Raw genomic sequence first — 21,319 nt, 5'->3', positions numbered from 1 at the left:
TTCTGACTCTTAGTGACCCTACAAGGAGTGGCTGGTGGATTGGAACTACAGATCTTTGGGTTAGCAGCCAAGTTCTTAACTACTGTACCACCAAGGCTTCAGAAAATGTGAAAGTGGCCAACATAATTAGTATAAAATGAGTGGTTGCTGAAGACAAACATTACTTCTGCAAAGTTGAGTCTGAGACTACTGAGACAACCAAGACCATTTCCTCTAGTGAGTTCCCATTGCTGCAGGCCGGGAAGTGAGAGTAATTCCCGCTCAGCTACGGACCTTCTCTATGTCTCTCCAGCAGAGCCAAGGTGAAGAATCACCGAACCGAGACTTCCTCTGTCTATGACCAGTCTCCTAATTCCTAAGCAGAGTAAGAAAGCCTTCCATTTTCAAAGGATGATTCTTTAAAAAAAAAAAAAAACCTTGTCCCGATATTAAAAGAATTATTTTGACTCAATCAAGCGGCCTTTCTAAAGAGAATTTTTCCTCAGAGATTGGATCATGAGAGCCCAGCTGGCAAGAATAATTTTTGCTCATTGGCTGTAGGGAGTTTTCAGGACAATTGGAGCTTTCTACTAGTTGATAGTTTAATTTCTGGAATAGTATTTTTTCCCCCGTAGTACCATAATGTTTCATTTCTTTTTTTTTTTTTAAAACTGGAAGTGGGGGAAGAGTCTAGTATCTTTTGTAAGTCTTTAGTCTTCTCTTCTGTAAATAATACTTCCCTATTATTTGAACTTATAAGCTAAGTAAATAGAAAATGGGTATAGATTATTCTTCAAAAATCACACACAACAAAACTCAACATCTTCATGTACCATATGTGAAAATCTGGGCCCCTTTACCGTGTCGTCAAGGCAGAGAAGAAACTTTTCTTTATCCTACGTATATGATACCTAACTGGGAAAATTATTTTATTTTATTTTTAAATTGCACCTTTAGTTCATAATCTTACTAATGAGATAATTAGCTATCCTATTATTTTGAGTACTTTTGATTAGCAATCTCCAAAACCTTCTAGAAGAGCTTTACTTTTCCTTTTTCATCTTGAAAATCCGCTCACCCTCCGTCAAGTATGTTGTTTGAATATCCATGATATTTGCCTCAAGAAGCAAGAGAACAAACATTTCTAACAATTCTTTTGTTGATTTTTTAGAGCTGTGCTAAGGCTTTCACAGTAGGAAATCAGGGTGAAAAAGAATTCTCGTCTAAAGATTCAGGCATTTAATTCTTTTAAAATTAATCCATGCACCTTCATAACAACCTCAATTAGAAACAAATTACATGGAAATAGTGCTAACAGCAGATGCATTTTCATAGGCTCAAGAAAGTTGAATTTCCTGAACACTACATTAAGGTCATGTTCCAGTTATCTATTGCTGTGTGAAAAATAATTACTACCAAATTTAGTGCCTTTAGACAATCATTTTATCTTGCCCAATTTTGCCTGGGAAGTTCCTCTTTGGGGTCTCTTATTCAGTTGCAGTCAGAGGATGGCTGGGGCTGCAATCATCTGAAGGTACAACTGGGAAAGATTTCCAAGATGGGTGACTCACATGGCTGGCAGTTGGTCCTGGCTGTTGGCTGAGAGCTCTGCCAGGGTGTCAACCAGAGAGCATATATGTGGTTTCTCTATGTCTCTTGGCCTTCTCACAGCATGGCAGCTGGGTTCCAAGAGGGAGCATCCAGAGGGAGTATCCAAAGACAGAATGTTTCAAGAGGAAAAGGCAGAAGCTGCAAGGTTTCTTTGAACCTGGCCTCAGAAGTCACGTGGCATTACTTCTACCACATTCTATTGATCAAAAGCAAATCACCCGTCCAGCTCATATTCAAGGGGAGAGGAATTAGACCCACCTCTAGATGTCAAAGAATTTGAAGCCATCTTTAATCTACTCTAAGTGGTGTTGGAAATACTTTTCAGATATGACATACCTTTCAGGTATGAAATAATTCATATTTAATAAATTACTCGACTTAATCTTGCTCTGAAGCATTAGTTTAGGAAATGAAAATATTATGAGTGTCTTTTTTTTAGCTATGTAAATAGTTGACAATGAATACCCAATTATTTTTAATACCCTCAGTCATGGCACAGAAGTTAAGAGCTTTGCTGCTAACCGAAAGGTCCACAATTGGAATCCAGCAGCTGCTCCTTGGAAGCCCTATTGGACAGTTCTACTCTGTCCTATAGGGTCGCTCTGAGCCGGGATTGACTTGGCAACAATGTTTTTTTTTTTTTCTTCTTTGGTTTTTTAGTCACCAACTGGTGGCCTACTGCCTGAGTTTGACCTAAGGGTTTTTTTTTTTTTTTAATTTCCCTCACAGTGTTTAAAAAGATGACTTAACATTTTAAAATTGGAGAGTTTCCATAAATCAAAAAAATTTGCATTATCTTAGTCATAATAAGGCTTTTGTGAGGTTACTAATTCCACTTATAATTGGTTATCTAGCTGGTAAGTGATGGAGCCAAGAACTGACCCCACGCTTTCTAATTCCAAAGACCTATTAACAAGTACATAAGTTTTTTTAAGTGTCCCAGCCTTAGATCCTTGCGCCTTAAAGGAAGGCTAAGATCCTTGCACTGAGGGCGCAAAGGGAGGCTAAGAGGCAAATTGAGTCTGGTGGTGACCCGAGTAGTACATCACAGAGAAAAGAGAGGCAGTCAGGGATGGAACTGCTGAATTCCACACTGCCCTCCCCCCAAATGACTTGTGATGCATACCTTCCTGCTCTCCTTTCCTTTGGTCTCGGGGAAGAGGTGTCTCTCCCCCTGGCCTAAGCTAATGCTTCTGTTTGGACAGATGCCATCGCTCCGCTGTTTCTCCAGGATCCTGCTTGAGAAATTACCTTATCACATTTTCAAACTCTCTCTTTCTTCTCCAGTTATTCTTTCCTTTGTACCTTTAAAAGTTACTCCCATCTTAAACATTTCCCTATGCTCTCCACTCTTGTAGAGTTACCGTTTTTAACTCTGCTTCCTTTCCCAGACAAGCTTTCTGAAAGAGTAATCACTACTGTCTCCACTTCCTCACCTGCCATTTACTCCTCAGCCCTCTGAAATTTGGTTTCCATTCCACCTCAGGTTCCACTGAAATCACTCCACCAAATGCAAAATTTAACAGACACTGGAACTTTCTGAGACAAGACTCAATTACCCTCTTGGTTTTGGTGACTGATATTCTTACCTGATCCTCTTCTAAAGTCCAATACTATTTCTGAGTCTTCTTACTGTATGTCTCTGCTTGTTCCTTCAGTTTTAGGATCTCCTCTGTCTTGGGTCCTTCTCATCTCTCTACATGTAGCCAATTTCAGTCATCTCTGGTGACCCCCATATCTATATCTCCAGCCCAGAATGATCTATGGGTGTTCTACTGGGAGGATTGACTGTACCATTGGTGAGTCATGTGCTGTCAAGGGTCTCAATAGACCAGCCGATCATCTTGTGAACCACACTAAACATCCTCAGAAAAGTGGGCAGAGCATCAATAATTCTTACTCCAGTCCTTTAAGAGAAGTTTGCATAAATGATAAATCATCACATAGTTTTAGTCATTTGTAGGAGAGTATGTTTGGGGTATTTCACTTATGGAACCAATTGAACTGGATATAGATATAGCGATTTATTTAGGGCAAATTTCAGTATGTGCTATGTGATTTACATATATGTATGCGTGCATGCATATGGGAATGTGTATGTGTGTGTGTGTATAAATAATGAGTTCAACATTAGTTGAAGAGCAGTTACCAAAATCTAAACCCTTGTGAATGCATACTCTTGATGAATGTTTTTACCAACTGGGGCATACGTGAATTCAGCTAATGAGAATTCTGCAATATCTTGGTTTTTAAGAACTGATTGTATTTCTCAGAACTTAAAAACTAAACTGTACTGGCAATTTTCATGTTTTTTTTTTTCTTGGTAAACAACATAAATTGATTGAAAAAGTGGATTACCCATTGGTAGTGACTAATAATAAAACGACGTTTGCACCTTTACCAAAAGAGAGGGGGGCGGGGGGGGGGAAGCCTAGGCAGGAGAGAACAGGACAGAAACAAAAAACTTGAATTAAGTTTGGCAAAAAGTCAAAAGTGAGTAACTTCAGAAAAATTTAACCTGTTTCATTTATAGCTTTTGCCTGGAGCCTCACTAGCTTTAGAGTTGCCACTGTTTAGAGCCATAAAAATTTAACACATCTCAATCCAAACTAATGAGTTCCCCCTTCTCGCCATCTGTATTTCCTTCTCTGTTCTCTGTACCAGTCCATCCATCCAGTCACTCAGGCAAGAAATGTTGGATTCATTCCAGAGAATAAAATACAAACATTTCAGTCTGCCATATGGAGCCCTTTGCTTTTTGACTCTTTTCTATACTTCCAGCTTCATTTTCTTTTACTCCCCTTTTTTTTTTTTTTAGTGTACTTGTACTAGTCAGAAATGCTTTCAGCTGCAAGTAATATCAAACAAATACCAGTCTACAGACAGTAACAACTTGTCAACGTGTGAGTTGGAATCCAATCCTCCAGCCCCCATGTGGTTACCACAGCTAGTGCCAAAAGGAGCAGAGATGGAGCCTTCCCCATCAAGCCTGCACAATTTGTAGATCCTTGAGCAAATTAAATAATTTTATTTTACTTTGTTAGTTTAAAGCCACCAAGCTTTCATGCCTCCCCTAGCATTGCTTTTCAAAATTTTGACTTAAATTTTTTATTGTAGTATAATTGACATATAATAAATTGTAAATATTTAAAGTTTTCACATATATATAGAGTACACCTGTAAAACCACCACCACAATCAAGATAGTGAACATATCTATTGCCCCTAAAATTCCCTTGTATCCATTCATAATTTCTCCCTGTCCTCTTCTCCCCACCAGGCAACCACTGGTCTACTTTTTGTCATTGTAGAGTAGTTTGCATTTTCTAGAATTTTATATAAATGAACTCATAGAGTATGTATGTTTAAAAATCTTGCTTCTTTCACTCAGCATTATTGAGACTCATTAATGCTATTGTGTGTATTGGTGGTTTATTCTTTTTTATTACTGAGTAGTATTCCATTGCGTGAACATACTACAATTTGTTTATCCACTTACCTGCTGATAGGCATTTGGTTGGATAATTTCCAGTTTTTAGCTATTACAAATGGAAGCTGTTGTGAACGCTCATGATTCTTTGTGTGGCTGTACGCTTTTGTTCTCTTGAGAATATAGATATGGAATATTCTCAATGTTGGAATATGGACTAGCTGGATCATATGGTAGGTGTATATTTAACTGGTTAAGAACTTGCCAACTGTTTTCCAAAGTGGTTGCACCATTTTATGTTCTCATTAGCAGGGTATGGGAGTTCCAGTTGCTCCACATCCTTACCAATGCTTGGTATAGTCAATCCCTTTAATTTTAGACATTTCAATATTTATTTAGTATAAGCTTTTCATTTATTTATTTTGCCAGTTCAACTTTTTGTGGTGTAAGTTTTGGAGTGATTTGTTATGCAGCAATAGATAACTGGTATGGGATGACAAAAAATCCCTAGAATTGAATACAAACATAAATTTATTTTTAAGTACATTAAGAGTTGTATTTGTTGAGGCCTTTTTATGGTTAGAAACTTTTTTTTTTTTTACATCAGAATACATAGTGGAGGAAGAAAAGCTCTGTGCCAAAAATTCAAACGCTGTATTATGCTGTATTATGCTATTCAACAATATTTCACAGTAAGGGTTTATATCCATATAGAACTTTACTTGCAATGAGTCATTGAAAGCTTTGAGATTTAGCAATATGTTAGGATGTTTATTCCAATTTGTAAAGCTATAAAAACTAGAGAAGAGAGAAATGCCATGACTTACTTAAATATCATTGTCTTAGCCATCTACTGGAAACCCTGGTGGCGTAGTGGTTAAGTGCTACAGCTACTAACCAAAGGGTCAGCAGTTCAAATCCACCAGGCATTCCTTGGAAACTCTATGGGGCAGTTCTACCCTGTCTTATAGGGTCGCTATGAGTCAGAATTGACTTGATGGTACTGGGTTTGGTTTTTTTTGGTTTTAGCCACCTACTGTTGCTATAACAGAAATACCACAAGTGGATGGCTTTAACAAAGAGAAATTATCCTCTCACAGTCTAATAGGCTAGAAGTCCAAATTCAGGGCATCAGCTCTAGGAGAAGTCTTTCTCTCTTTGTCAGCTCTGGAGGAAGGTCCTTGTCATCAATCTTTCCCTGGTCTAGGAGGTTCTCCTCACAGGAACCCCGGGTCCAAAGGATGTGCTCTGGTCCTGGTACTACTTTCTTGGTGGTATGAGGTCCCCAACTCTCTGCTTGCTTCCCTATCCTTTTATCTCTTATAAGATAAAAGGTGGTGCAGGCCACACCCCAGGGAAACTCCCTTTATATTGGATCAGGGTGTGACCTGAGCAAGGGTGTTACATCCTACCTAATCCTCTTTAACCACAGGCAGAGATTATGATTTATAATGTGTAGGAAAATCACAAAATGGAGGACAACCACATAATACTGAGAATCATGGCCCAAACAAGTTGACACATCTTTTGGGGGGACACAATGCAGTCCATGGCAGTCATGAATATCTCATTGGCTTTTTATCCCGTTTGCTCAGTCAGACCTTTAGTCTCCTGAAAATAGCACTCCCCACCAGGTATTTTTGAGAGTCCTCAGGGAGTGTCTTTACAGGTGCTCTGATGCAAGTCTGGGCAGGCAGTGGTTTCACCCTCCACTGGGTACCTCCAGCCAATGAGTTTCTATCCCAGTGGTAACACCAAGTGCCCCTAGAGTATGAAGGGTGTCTGGTGTCCAGGTAAGAAAGCGGGAAGGAGACCTTTCTCCTCTTCTTGTGTTTGCTATTGCAAGGATCTCCAAGCAGTGTTGCTTGAGCCAAACATACTCATGTATATTTTAGTCAAGTGGTTCTTCACAAACAACTTATTACTCCCTTCTTTCCCATTCCCAATTAGGACCCAGGCATGAGTCAAAATTTGGGGCTCGTATAGGAGATAAGGAAACCCTGGTAGTGTAGTGGTTGAGAGCTATGGCTGCTAACTAAAAGGTCAGCAGTTCAAATCCACCAGGCACTCCTTGGAAACCGTATGGGGCAGTTCTGCACTGTCCTATAGAGTCGCTACATGGTTGCTGTGAGTCAGAATTGATTCGACAGCAATGGGTTTGGTTTGGTCTTGGTATAGGAGATAAATCCAAATAGTAGACATAGGCCTATGGGGTCAAACACAATGTGAGCAGATCTTTCTCTCCTAATAATGAGTTATTATACAAAAGGCTCCCCAGTTCCTTAAAAAAACCAAACCAAACCCACTGTCGTCGAGTCAATTCTGACTCATAGCGACCCTCTAGGACAGAGTAGAACTGCCCCATAGAGTTTCCAAGGAGTGCCTGGTGGATCCGAACTGCTGACCTTTTGGTAAGCAGCCATAGCACTTAACCATTATGCCACCAGGGTTTCCAAAGAAATTTCAGGCAAACCTGTCCCACCTACTTGTCCAATATGTCCTGATATGCTTGACTCAGATGTGTTTGACTCTCAGCAAGTTGTTAACCAAGGGTTAAGCTGGAACGGCTCCCACCCCTGCCCTTGCTACCACCAACATTGATAAGTCAGAATGATTCTGCCCCACTACTGTACAGTATGTTTTAAACCAGTGCCAGTTGCTCCTAGAGTCAGCTCTGACTCATGGCAACCCCAGGCGCGTCAAAGCAGGACTGCGCTTCATAGTGTTTTCAGTGACTGATTTTTGGGAAGTAGATTGCCAGAACTTTCTTCCGAGGTGCCTCTGGGTGGACTCCAACCTTCAGTCTTTGAGTTAGCAGCCAAGTGCATTAACTGTTTGGACCGCCCAGGGACTCCACTCCATGTTTAGTTATTATTAAGTACCTTTTTTTTTTTTTTTTTTACTGTCGTTTCGTTTAAGTCTTCTGTTTTCTCAGAACAGCATTTCCCAAAAAACCTCCCCCTCCTGGTTTTTATTTTCCCTTCATTTGGATGGATTTCTTCTCCTTTCTTCGTTTCAGCAGAGCAGATAATAACGACCTGAAAATTCTGATTCAGAGTCCATGTGGAAGAATAAAAACTGTGGCTTCTGTATGTGTTGTATGATTTCTCTCTCAATTCCAGTGCTTATATTGAAAATGTAAACATCTTGATCAAAAACTTTTCAGTTGGTTATCTTCAGTCCTTCGTGATTAAAACAGTAAGATCAACACTGGCTTTCTCAAGTGCCCTTGGAAAGAGAACTAGCTTGCACGTCCCTCTTACCAGGGCCCAACCCACCCAAACTTTGACACATTATGCAAACAAAAGCCTGAATGGATAGGGCTCACACGGAATTTCAGAAGGCTGTGATTACTTCCCTGAAATTTAAAAAAGGATTCCACATTTGACAGAAATTGTTAAGAGTCTACAATTAACAAACAGATATGGCATTAGTGTTTTTCTAATCAAAATCTATTGTTCTGCCGATGCTCTCTGCTGTTGTTTTAACTGACAGTGTGTTGCCCTTCAAGGAAGCGGGGAGAGAGAGTGGTGCGTGTGAGAGGTGAGTGTGCCGTTCACGCTCACGTTCCCATCTGTCAGGTCGCTCCAGAGAAGCACAATTCATATCCTGCCCTCTCTTATGACGGTACCAATTTGTCCCTCATGTTGAGCAATGACCCTTTCTTTCCTGAATGTCCTCAAAGGAAAGAAAACAATGGATTATTAAGTTTTCATTGAACTGAAAAAAAAAAAAAAGCTCCCGTCTGTTGGAGCTGTAAGTGCCTTCTTGCTGGTGTTGCTCAGAACAGAAGTGGCACGTTTGCCACTTCTAGCCCAAACCACAGAAATCCTGGCAAACAATAGAAATTACCATGGAAATCTTTGGGGTCTCAGAGATAATTATATCAGATAAAATAATATGTTTAATGAAATAGTGACTTCAGATATTCTTTTAAAAAAGTATGGCATTGACAAAGCTATCAGCAGAGACTTTCTTAGCCAGTAACCTACTTACTTTTTTTTTTTTCCTGTTGATTAAAATCAGGGCTTCAAACTGGTTCTTGCTGGTTCAGTCATGGTCGTGGAAGTGACACTGGAACAGATCTGAATTTTTTTTGTTTTTAATTTGGGTTAACCAGAATGATAACCAGAATGGGAAAAATTATGAGTCGAAGCCCTGCTAGAAACCTAGTCTCCCTCTTAGAAAACAAGGGCAGCATAGGCATTGCATAGCAACCAAATCTCTTGCCATTTGGATTTTGAGCAGAGTTGGAAACAGCGGTGCCCTGCTCAAAGATGGCAGCTGAGCAGTCTGCTTTGGATGTGTGCCACTCTCCACAGTCCTGCCAATAATCCAGTCTCACATATCAGTCTCCTGAAAGGGCTCACTACACCTCTTCTGAGTCCCCCATTCCAGGGCTTCAACCTGTAATATTTCCCCTTCTGGCTACTGTTCCCAAGTGCCCAAATTGTAAAAATTCAAGTCTCTTCTTGTTTCACTTCATCTGCCACATCTGAATCAGGAAGAACTACTTTGAAATCCTGATTTAAACACAATGGCTGCTGCAAATGAAAACTAGCCAGAAAGGGAAAATTCTCACATCTTTTATTTAAAGACATTTTTAAAAAACAGAAACATGTTGTCATCCATGCCACCTAATTTTCATGTTCTGGGTGCTTTTCAAGCAGCCACCACCCGTCTGTCAGTGGAGGCTTGAGTGTTGCTATGATGCTGAATGGGTTTCGGCAGAGCTCCCAGACTAGGATAGACTAGGAAGAAAGGCCTGGTGATATACTTCCGAAAATCAGTCAGTGAAAACCCTATGGGTCACAAAGGTCTGACCTGCAACTAATTGTGAGGATGGCACAAGACTGAGCAGCATTTCATTCCATTGTGCAAAGGGCCACGACGAGTTGGGGCCAATGCAATGGTAGCTGGCAACAACAACAACTGTGTTGTTGAGACATGTTTAGTTTACTCTGCTCAGGACTTGACGCTAAAGAACAGCTGCAATTCCACAGACCAAGCCTGGACATACTGTCCTCTTTGTCCTTGCCCTCCTTGCTCCCAGGGCAGAGCTCAGAGCTCAGCAGCTTCCTGGCTGGGCCCACACTTAACTGTCATGGAGCACAATCTGCTACTTGGGATCTTGATGGTTTAACTTCTTTGGGCAAAGGCTGCCCCTCATCGGGCTTGAAAACTTGCCTTGGGAACCCAGGTTTGTTTAAATTGGTGGGAAAAATGCATATTCCAAGACAAGTATAATTCATGTGCTGGAACTGCTTGATCACACATAGTATAAGCAAGAGAAAAACATTTTTATATTAAAAATATTGATCTTGTATCACGGGTTTCTAGCTGAAACCTCCACGCAACCATGAGGCAGTCATTTCAGGGTTCCTCCCCTTTCTTCAAAACTAAGTTCCATGTTTCTTATGTAAGCAGATGGCCCTAAACTGTGTCTTTTCCTTCTCTGCCCTCACCCAAGCCTGGTTCTTGGTCCTTGTAACTTGCCACTGGGCCGTCTTTGTGCCCACAATGGCACCTTCAGGCCCAGAAGGCTCTCCAGGCTTCTTTGAGAACCCCTCCTCTAGCACACAGGAAACCATCCCACCGCTCCCGCATGGGGTTCAGCCACACTATGGCTGCTCAGTGAAGCTCCTACAGGCCCATCAGCCCAGACACCTGCTCAGCCGTGTGTCCCACACCATGCCACCCAAGGTGGGGGAATCCTGGTGGTGGAACTAAAAGCTCCACTTGGGAATGGGACACAGGTCAGCCCTGCTCTAGACCTGTGCCTAACTATCATGATTTCTGTGCTTCTGCTCTTCCTGTGGGGTTCAGCCCAGGTAAAGGCACTACAACAGGGACAGCCGGTATCTGACTCTCCGCTTTTCCTCTGCCCAGTTGCATGTGTGGTTTGGGGGTTTATGTGTTCACAGGTGCATGAAGCCTTGCTCTTCATTCTCGTGCACAGAGATGGATTATCTAATAGACAAGGTAAGCATAGTGCTTATGTTGCTTACCAGATCATCTGTAGTGAACAATTTCATATTTTTTTTTGTTTTGTTTTGTTTTACCATATCGTAGATTCTGTTTCTAGGTATGGCTGGCATCTCTCTCTTCCAACCTCACAGCAGCTTCCTACAGAATCAAAGCCTCTTTTTAAATTTACAATCCCTGACAAATTTACAATCCCTGACAGGGGCAGAAGACCCAGTAAGCAAGGTAAGCATGGGTTTACTTGTGCTTACTTACTAATCTGTAGTGAAAAACCCATGTGAAATTGTTCAGTACAGATGATCTGGTAAGCAAGGTAAGCACCGTGCTTATCATTGCCTATTGGATAATCCACCCCTGCTCATGCATTCACTAAGTCCAGAGTCTCTTTAGCACCTAGGTTGTGTAAAGTGAAAGTCAAGGCTTCTGAAATGCAGTAGCCTTCTCTCTCTCTCTACTCCCAGTCTCCAAGGCAACGGATGCCCCTGACTGAATAAGGAAAAGACAAGGGCCTGGAGGGGTTAATATCTCAGGGTGTCATCCCATCCCAGAAGGATATGGCAAATTCCTTCCCTGGGAATTTGGAATTGGCATTAAAAAGTTAACCTCTATCGGGACTGGTCTTTTGAAAGCAAGAGATATAAAAACTCCAGAAAGGGAAAATTCTCAGAAAGCTTTTAAATATACATTTAAAAGAAAGAAAGAAAGAAACAGGTAATCTTGTCGTTGTTAGGTACCATCAAGTTGATTTAGATCCATGACAACGCCATGTGACAGAATGGAACTTCCCCATAGGGTTTTGTAGGCTGAAATCTTTACTGGAGCAGATCGCCAGGTCTTTTCTCCTGCAGAGCCCGGTGGGTTTGGACTGCCAACCTTTTGGTTAGCAGCCGAGCACTTAGCCATTTTTGCCACCAGCGCTCCTCCAGTAGATAATCTAGGGCATCTAATTTTCATTTTGTGAGGTGTAGCATGGCCACGTTTCACCATGCGGACGAGTGGTGGAAGGGCTGGTCTGCAGAGGGAGAAGAGTGAAGCAGAGGCAGAGGTGGGAGATGGCTAAGCACCTGAGCATGTCACCTGGGGATCTGACCGCTCTCCAGCTCCCAGCTCCCACCTGTCTGAGGACAGCTGCATTCCTGTTATCTAGATTTGTTTAAGAAGAAGGAAGGGGAGAAGATCTTTTTTGTGTGTGTGTGTAACTACTCAATAATGTTACTTACTAGTTACAATAAAAAATTCCAAATAAATAAAAGTAACTAACTCTTCCTTAGAAAAAGATAGATAAAGGCTTCCCTGAAGAAGTAATATTTGCAATGGGTTTTGAAGGCTGAATAGGAGTTCACCAGGCAGACATGGTGAGCAAGAATATTACAGCAGGACAGAAAAGCAGGTCTACCCTTAATGGTTGGTTACTGAAGGCCCAGGCCAGGAACACAAAAAGAGGTCACATACCATATATTTAAATACTTAAAAGTTACAAGTCAAACTAACGAACTGTTAAATACAATACAATCTACCCTGACCCCTGACTTTGTCAAATTTATTTTCACAATGGCCTGGAAGGCTAAGTTCAAATTTTTAATTTTAGGACTCTTCGGAGTTCCATGCTGGAGTATAACAGCTTGGAGCCCTATGCTTAGGTGCCGCTCCTCAGGAACTTCTTTCCTTTCTTTTCCACCCTCAACTCTATCCTGTGGAGACTCTGTCTTTAGCCCAGGCCCCTGTGAGCAGCTGCATCTTGGCCACCCTCAGGCCTAGGAATGTGCAGAATGGTGGCATGGCCTGCCCTCTGGAGGGAATACATGAAAAGAGGCTCTCACAGGCCCTAGAAGCAGGCTCCCTTCCTTTGGACATGGAAATCTGGAGTCCTTGGTCCCAGGAGTGGGGTGTGTGTACTGCCTGAGCAAGCGCATGGCCCTGACCCGACAGACTTCCCACCCAGTGGAAGAGTATGGCCAGAGGAGCCCTCTGAAGCATAGGGCTCTGGGCAGCGGTCCTTCTTGTCTAGGCTCAAGGACGATTTTGCCAAAAAAAAAAAAAAAAAAAAGTACAAAAGTTGAATTGTGAGAAAACATGGTGGACTTGGGAGAGGTTTAGAAATTCAACGTGTTCAGAAGGTAGATTGTTTGTAGTTAGGGTTGGGAGATAAAGGTAGAGCAGATTGTGAAGAACATAGTGAATTGCATGGTCTTTGTTTGGGGTGAGAAACCCTGGTGGCATAGTGGTTAAGAACTATGGCTGCTAACCAAAAGTTCGGCAGTTCAAATCCACTAGGCTTTCCTTGGAAACCTTATGTGGCAGTTCTACTCTGTCCTATAGGTTCACTATGAGTAGGAATTGACTCGACAGCAATGAATTTGTTTTTTTTTTGTTGTTGTTGTTTGGGGTGGGGCAGTGGAAATATTTAAGAATAACATTATCAGTTATGTCTTAGTAAGAAAAGACTGGAGACAAATGTAGTCAGGGGAGTAGAGAGATCTTTTAAGGTTATTGGAATTTTTGCAGGTTTTCTGAACTAAGAAATGGAGAAGAACCAGACTCAAGAGACATTTCTAATGTAGAATTGATGAGACTTTGTGAGAGAGTCTAAGACAACTTTGACATTTCTAGCTTAAAAGGCCATGAGGATCATAGTACACTGACTGAGAGAAGGAATTTAGGGAAACACACCAGTCATCAAGTAAAGGGTTAGACACGTTGAGTTTGAGGTTCTGTGAGCTCAACAATAGCTATCATGTGATTATAGACTATAATAGAAATTATGGCTATGGAGCTTTGAAATCTCCCACATCCCAAGTATAAATTCAGGAAAAATGGTGTCAGAACATCTTGGAGAAAGTCTTACAAGTTTGCCTTTTCAATGCCTGCATTTTGTAAGCGCTTGATTGCTAATGGAAAGCTTTAAGACAATCAGTTTCCTGTTTTGAGGTCTGCTTCTATTTTTTTTTTCTATTATTCATACAATAATGCCAGGTCTTCTTCCATTAAAAAAAAAAAAAAGGGTCATGTAGTAGATAAAAATAACAACTATCTTTTTAGTGCAGAAACAGGGAACTTGGTGGGGTAGCATGTCCTTAGCCTAGACTTTTATAAGTAAGCTAGTTATCTCTGACTTCTTTTTTGTCCACTACTCTGGTATTTGAGGACAGGCCTCATGCATAATGACCACCTGTCTATCACTGTAGGCTTGCATGTTGTTGTGATGCTGAACAGGTCTCAGTAGAGCCTCTAGACTAAGACTGATTAGGTAGGCAGGCCTGGCAATCTACTTCTGAAAATCAGCCCATGAAAACTCTGTGGATCACAAGAATCAGGTTTGCATCCGGCAATGCGCAGGACCTGACAGTATCTTGTTCAGTTTTGCACAGGGTCACCATGAATTGAAGCCAACTCAATGACAGCTAACCCTAAACAGTAGGCATCTGACCCTTCATGTCTCACTGAATTTCCCAAGTTTTGAAGGTGATTGACACAAGGTGTATTTTTTCCAAAATATGAATTCTGGATTATTGAAAAAAAATTTAAATGCATTTATCTACTTGGTGAAACCAGAGCATTGCCTCTAACTGGCTTCTCAGGAATTTAAGGGTTGGAATTTCAGGATATAACAGGCCATTGTAAATTGGGGATTTAGGAGTAGACCTGCTATCATATTCCAGCTAATGCTCTGAATTGTTAATTTTTCAAAAGGTCTATTTCCCCAGTTAATGTTTTCTTGTCCTTTTGCTTACCTTTTGCTTGTAGCAGTAAGATGGCTTGTTGTTATTTTCCAAGTTGCCGGGATTAACGCTCATTTTCTGGTTAATCAAAATCTTTTAAATAAAAACACTCCAAGTTCAGAGCATTATTGTACTCATTACCATTTCTGTAGTATCTTTGCCGCTCAGCTATTATGCACGGCTGCAGTCATTTTAACACAGCCCTTTTATTCTGTTTGTCTTTATTGAAGACTTGTGCTCATTATGGGATTGTCTCCTGACAGCCCAGAATACTCCCCCAGACTCTCCTCCTGAACTGTGTGAAATCTATTTTGCATTTGCAAGTGTCTGGGCCTTACAGGATCAGGTAAGTGACTGAATTCAAAGATAATTAAAAAAATTTTTTTGGTATGCCCTCTTAACATAAAACCCTTTTGACTTGTTCTTCAAATCTCCTCCACACTTTTGTTTTTTTGGTTCCAAAGTTTTATGGGGGTAGGACTGGCTTAATTTCGGGGTAAAGCAGAAGTGTTAAAAATAATTCTATTTAAAGTGAGTTAATAGTACTTAAATTTTATCTTAAAAATGTAATAAAATGTGTGTGTGTGTGATATTTATCACTTGCTTTTGAAGGTGCTCGCCTAGTGGGTGTGCCTTTTTCCTCATATATTGACAGGCAGCTTTCATTTGGCAAGCACTCACTGTTGGCCAAATGGAGTTCAGATTCCTCTCATCCCTGTCCTTTTCCTGCCTGACAAAGCACTTCTATATCCTACTTTAATAGGAGATCGCTGTCCCTCAGGACATTTTTGGGTGGGAGGATTCATTCTGACAAGCTTGCAACTGACTCCAGTTTCAGCGATTGAGAAGCAGCTTAAACTACACAGGAAAGCCATTTCATGCTCAGATTATTCTTAGCAAGATGCTACGTCCTCTTTTGAAGAAAGATGGATTTAGAGTATTTTAATGGGTTCTCTAATAGCAAATAGCTCTATATTTACACACCCAATAAATCTGCGGTAGAATCAATGTGGGACAGGCCACCTGCCCCTGAATTTGGATCCACGCCTCTCTCTGACAAAGCAGGGGCTCCTACATAGACACTTTCTGGGTCTAATTGTACCTGAACCTGAAGGCTACGCCCTTGCATGCTTACTGGTGCTCTCCCCTCCTTGGCTGTCTTTCAGACAATAGCTCCCATCTCTGTGAGGTGTTTCAGATGTGGCCTACCTTAAAGACGGGAGGGGTGTCAGTACTGGACACATTGCTAGGAGAGAGTGAGTGGTCGCTTGGCCCATATATTGGCCATTTCTAAACTCTCCCTCTTTTTTCATTTTTGTCCTCTACCCCTGACTCCTTTGCTTACCCCCAGGCCTCCTTGGCTTCAACTTCTGCTCCACCTCACAGCCCACCACAGGACTATACGTCCATTGTAATGCTCAAAATCCAGGAAAACTAATGGGTCTTTTTTCTATCTCCCTTTTAGTTTTTTACCATAGAAGTAGTACTGTAACACCCATTTCATACCTTACACTCCATCTTAGATGTCTCTTCACAGGACATTTTGAAATTCTGTGGGATCCAAACTCAACAAGCATCTATTAACATCTCCTTTGTGCCAGTGGGGAGCCCTGGTGGTGTAGTGTTTGAGAGCTACAGCTATGGCTGCTAACCAAAAGGTTTGCAGCTCAAATCCACCAGCTGCTCCTTGGAAACCCTATGGGGCAGTTCTACTCTGTCCAGTACGGTCACTATGAGTCAGAATTGACTCAATAGCAATGGGTTTGATGGTTTTGGTATACTATTGAAGGGGCCCTGGTGGCAGAATGTTTAATATTTCAGGCCGCTAATCAAAACACCAGCAGTTCAAATCCACCAGCCACTCCTTGGAAACCCTATGGGGCAGTTCTACTCTGTCCTATAGGATCACTTCAGTCAGAATCGTCTTGACGGCAATGGGTTTGTTGTTGTTGTTGTTTTAGCCTATTGAAATTCCTGGAAGTATTTCTGAACCCCAGACACGGTGCCCAATTGCCACTCACTTTCCAGGAATCATCACATTTTTAAGGCTTTGAATATTACTCTCAGCTCCTCTGCTATCAAGGCATGTGCTTCCCCTACCCTTTTACTTTTAATAAACGTAATTGAATCAGACCTGGGCAGGAGCATCTGGCCTTGGGTTGCCATGTGGAGTTTTTTTGGTCTGGAGGGCACATTTCTTGTTCTAGGGTCAATGAAATAATCAAAACCTAGTCCCTGGGGAGGGAATTTTATGGTTCTCATTTATTTGATCCACAATCTACTAAACTCCACGCCATAGTCAATCAGCTGCAAAATAGAGAAGGAAAGCACAGCTAGTTTGCCCGAGAAAGGGTAAAATCCATCGGCTCCTGGGCTGGCAAAGTTAGAAATAGATTGATTAAACCTAAGCTGGGGGCCCATAGGGCTTCAGTGAAAGTGGCCGGTAGTTGGGAACTCACTCATTTATTTTGCTCACAAACAGAAACTGCCTTTTGAAAGGATGAGATGAGTCCCTGTTAACTGGGTTTCCAACCCAGGCAATGGTCTAGATTGACAGGCTCAGATTGTCAGAAAAGAACAGTGGGAGGGTAATGAAGGGACAGCACTTTAGAAGCAATGGGCTGAGGCTCGCAGAGAAAAAGCTTATGTTCACAGGTGCCCAGTACTGCCCTGCGGCCACCCAGGGCCATCTCCTCTGTGACCCACCCATCTCAGCCCTCACATCACGGGGCTGGCCCATCCATTGATCTCTAATGCCTGCCTTGGTTAATGTAATTGGAATGTCAAAGAATAAAATGTGGCTAGTTATGCGTTATTCTCCCTCTCATAAAACTCACCCTTGGACAGAGGGAATCAGCCTTTGATGAGGGCTGTCTCTGGGCTTCCAGGGAGCACTTATTTCTACATTTTCTCCAGGAGACATTTGAAGCATTGGAGACTCCAAGTTGAGCATGAATTTAAATGAATGGTATCCAGGCTAGCAGGTTCTTGGGACAATTTTGTGGTCAGGGGCTCTAAGAATTTTTGCTAGCTCATAGAGATAGTCACCACCTGCGGGATTCTTACATACTTACTCTCCCTCCCGCGCCCACCGCTTGCACAGTGATGCGGCAGGGAGAGAGAGGCCCTTTTTCCAGGGCATGGGTGGGGACAAAACATTTCAAAGCCATTAGGCATACCTCTGTCTGCACTTTAACTCTGGTCCATAGCTTTTGGGGGGCAGGAGCTGTGTTCGCTTACTAACTCAGGGCCTGGCACATAGTTGTTGTTAAAAGCTGCTGAGTCACCCCCTACTCATAGAGAACCCATGCACAATGGAATAAAACACTGTCCATCCTGTTCCATCCCCATGATCACCTGCAGATCTGATGGTTGTGATCCATAGCGTTTTCATGGGCTGATTTTCAGAAGCGGATCGCCAGGCTTCACTGACTGGGAATCGAATCCGAGTCTCCCCCATGGAAGATAAGAATTGTACCACTGAACCACTGATGCCCATCCCCACACCTGTGTAGTCCTGGGCAAGTCATTTAATCACAATAAACCTACAAAAAGTAAAATGTTATCACTTGCTTATAATGGCGGCCTTTGGGAGTGTTTACCTAACGTATCCCCAATTCTCGAAGATCTACTTTCCGTACAGGGCTCCTGAGTAGCAGTCACAGACGGCCCCGGGCTTGGAAGAGCCTACTCTTGTCATTGGCAAAAATCAAGCCTCCAGGAATTGACAGAATACCACTTGAGATATTTTAACAAACAAATGCTACACTGGAAACACTCACTCATTTATCACAAGAATTTTAGAAGAGAGCTACTTGGTCAAATGACTGGAGGAGATTCATATCTGCACTCATTCCAAAGAAAGATAATCCAACAGAATGTGGAAATTATTGAACAATATCATTAAGGATCACATACAAGTAAAATTTTGCTGACGATACTTAAAAACCAGTTGTAGCAGTACATCATCAGGGAACTGGCAGAAACTCAAGCCGGATTCAGAAGAGGATGTGGAATGAGGGATATCATTGCTGATGTCAGATGGATCTTGGCTGAAAGCAGAGAATACCAGAAAGATGTTTACTTGTGTTTTATTGACTATGCAAAGGCATTTGTCTGTGTGGATCATAACAAATTATGGATACGTTGTGGAGAATGGAAATTCCAGAACACTTACTTGTGCTCTTGCAGAACCTGTACATAGACGAAGAGGCAGTAGTTTGAAAAGAACAAGGGGATACTGAGTGGTTTAAAACCAGGAAAGGTGTGCACTGGGGTAGTATCCTTTCACCATACTTATTCAATCTGTATGCTAAGCAAATAATAGGAGAAGCCAGGCCATATGAAGAAGAACAAGGCATCAGGATTGGAGGAAAACTCATTAACAACCTGTGATATGGAGATAACACCACCTTGCTTGCTGAAAGTGAAGAGGACTTGAAACACTTACTGAAGAATATCAAAGACTGTAGCCTTCAATATGGATAACATAAAGAAAATAAAAAATCCTCACAACTGAACCAATAAGCAACATCATGATAAATGGAGAAAAGATTGAAGTTGTCAAGGATTTCATTTTACTTGGATCTACAATCAATGCCCGTGGAAACAGCAGTCAAGAATCAAATGGTGTGTTGCATTGGGCAAGTCTGCTGCAAAAGATCTCTTTAAAATGTTAAAAAGCAAGGATGTTACTTTAAGGACTAAGGCGTGACTGACCCAAGCCATGGTTTTTTTCAGTTGTCTCATATGCATGCGAAAGCTAGACAATGGGTAAGGAAAACTGAAGAATTGATGCCTTTGAATTATGGTGTTGGCGAAGGATATTGAATATACCATGGACTACCAGGAGAAAGAACAAGTCTGTCTTGGGAGAAGTATAGCCAGAAGGCTGTATAGAAGAGAGTGTGGTGAGACTTCATCTCAACATACTTGGGAAATGTTATCAGGAGGGACCAGTCCCTGGAGCAGGACGTCATGCTTGGTAAAACTAGAGGGTGAGCGAAAAAGAGGAACATCCTCGATGAGATGGATCGACACAGTGGCTGCAACCATGGGCTTCAACGTAGCAACAATTGTGTGGATGGCGTAGGACCAAGCAGTGTTTTGTTCTGTAGTACATAGGGTCTCTTTGAGTAGGAACCAACTCTAGGGCACCTAACAACAACAACACTTGGACAACTATGCTGTTACCATCTTGAAATTCTTTACAATTGTTGAACAAGGGGTCTTGCATTTTTATCTTCCCCTGGGCCTCACATTATGTGGCTGGCCCTGCCCCATGCACAGGGATATCCCGTTTGTGACTGAGCCCTCAAGAACAAATCTGGACTGAACCCACATTTCCTGCTCTTGAGTCAGTGAATTCCTCTTTTTTGCTCAAGGTTGTCTGGATGGTTGCTGTAACTCCCAACCAAACCTCCAGCCTGCAGCTTGGTTAATGTCATTGAAACATCAAAGAATCATGTGTGGTTAGTCATTTTATTCTCCTCCTGTGGCATGTTGAACTGAGATGGTCATCTGGCCCAAGCTGGATCCATCAGAAGCTAGCTAACAGGAATTTGGGACTGGGACAGAGAGAGTCTGGATAATCTTTGTAACTACCTGAAGAGGGACAGTGAGGAATCTTAGGGGTTGTAGGGCAGCCATCTTCTACCATGTTCTAGTCCAGCTGCTTTTGAAGTGATTCTGACTTATGGGAACCCCAAGTGTGTCAGAATAGAACTGGGCCCCGTAGGGTTTTCTATGGTTGATTTTTCAGAAGTAGAGTGCCAGTCCTTTCTTCTGAGGTGCTTCTAGGTGGACTTGAACCTCCAACCTTCGATTAGCAGCCAAGCCCATTAACTGCTTGGACCACCGAGGGACTCCTCAAAGAAAGCTGTACTACAAGTTGAGAAAAAGTGGCAAGCAAACTAAGAGAGAGAAGCCGAGATGAGAGACTGTGGCCGCAGTGAGAGATGCAGAGCAGACTACTTGGTTCCTGATGACTCTGCAGTTTCACTTCCAGCTCCCCTTGGAATGGAGCTGAATTTTCTGTCTTTGAGTTGTGTGCAATCCTCACCTTCAGACAGTTTGAATGAGTTTCTGTAACTCAGTCAAACCATCTTCAACACACTGATTCACTCCCTTAATGGTTGCTGTGAAGAGCAAATGAAATGAGCACTTTGTAAACTTAAAAGCTATCTATGGCTGCTAACAAAGAGGTGGGCAGTTTGAACCCATCCAGTGGGTCCATGGAGAAAGACCTGGCGATTTGCTCCCGTAAAGATTACAGCCTAGAAAACCCTATGGAATAGTTGTACTCTGTCACATGGGGTTGATTTGAGTTGAAACCAAGTCAATAGCACCCAACAACAACAACACGGTCTGGGCATTCCATTGGTTATCTAACAAACTATGCTAGAAAATAACTATGGACTGGTAAAGTTTTGGTGTTCATTTCAAAATTGCATTTTTCAGATACCATCATTCATTTTTTAATTTTTCTGGAATGGACTCATATCACATAGCAACTGTCCAAAAGTCGTGTGTTTAAAGTCATATAAATGTTCATAGGGAAAATGTCACATTAATCATATAATTTGGACTAATGTGAA

General features: G+C 41.9%; 1 long non-coding RNA gene across 3 annotated transcripts in view; it reads left to right on the top strand.

The window, feature by feature from the left end:
• The window catches only part of LOC126077802 (uncharacterized), a 161,336-nt gene that overhangs the window by 34,218 nt on the left and 105,799 nt on the right, over nt 1–21,319 (top strand). For 2 of the 3 annotated variants that reach the window (XR_007517855.1, XR_007517858.1), the window contains exons 2-4: nt 10,944–11,001; nt 11,105–11,229; nt 14,954–15,069. The exons of the other annotated variant lie outside the window; for it this stretch is intronic. This is a non-coding gene — a long non-coding RNA (uncharacterized LOC126077802). The remainder of the gene's footprint in view (nt 1–10,943; nt 11,002–11,104; nt 11,230–14,953; nt 15,070–21,319) is intronic. 3 annotated transcript variants of the gene reach the window in all.

The sequence above is a fragment of the Elephas maximus genome, chromosome 6, assembly GCF_024166365.1.
Source record: "Elephas maximus indicus isolate mEleMax1 chromosome 6, mEleMax1 primary haplotype, whole genome shotgun sequence".
NCBI lineage: Eukaryota > Metazoa > Chordata > Mammalia > Proboscidea > Elephantidae > Elephas > Elephas maximus.
Note: the sequence above shows the minus strand (reverse complement) of the source record. Positions and strands in the feature narration are given on the sequence as shown.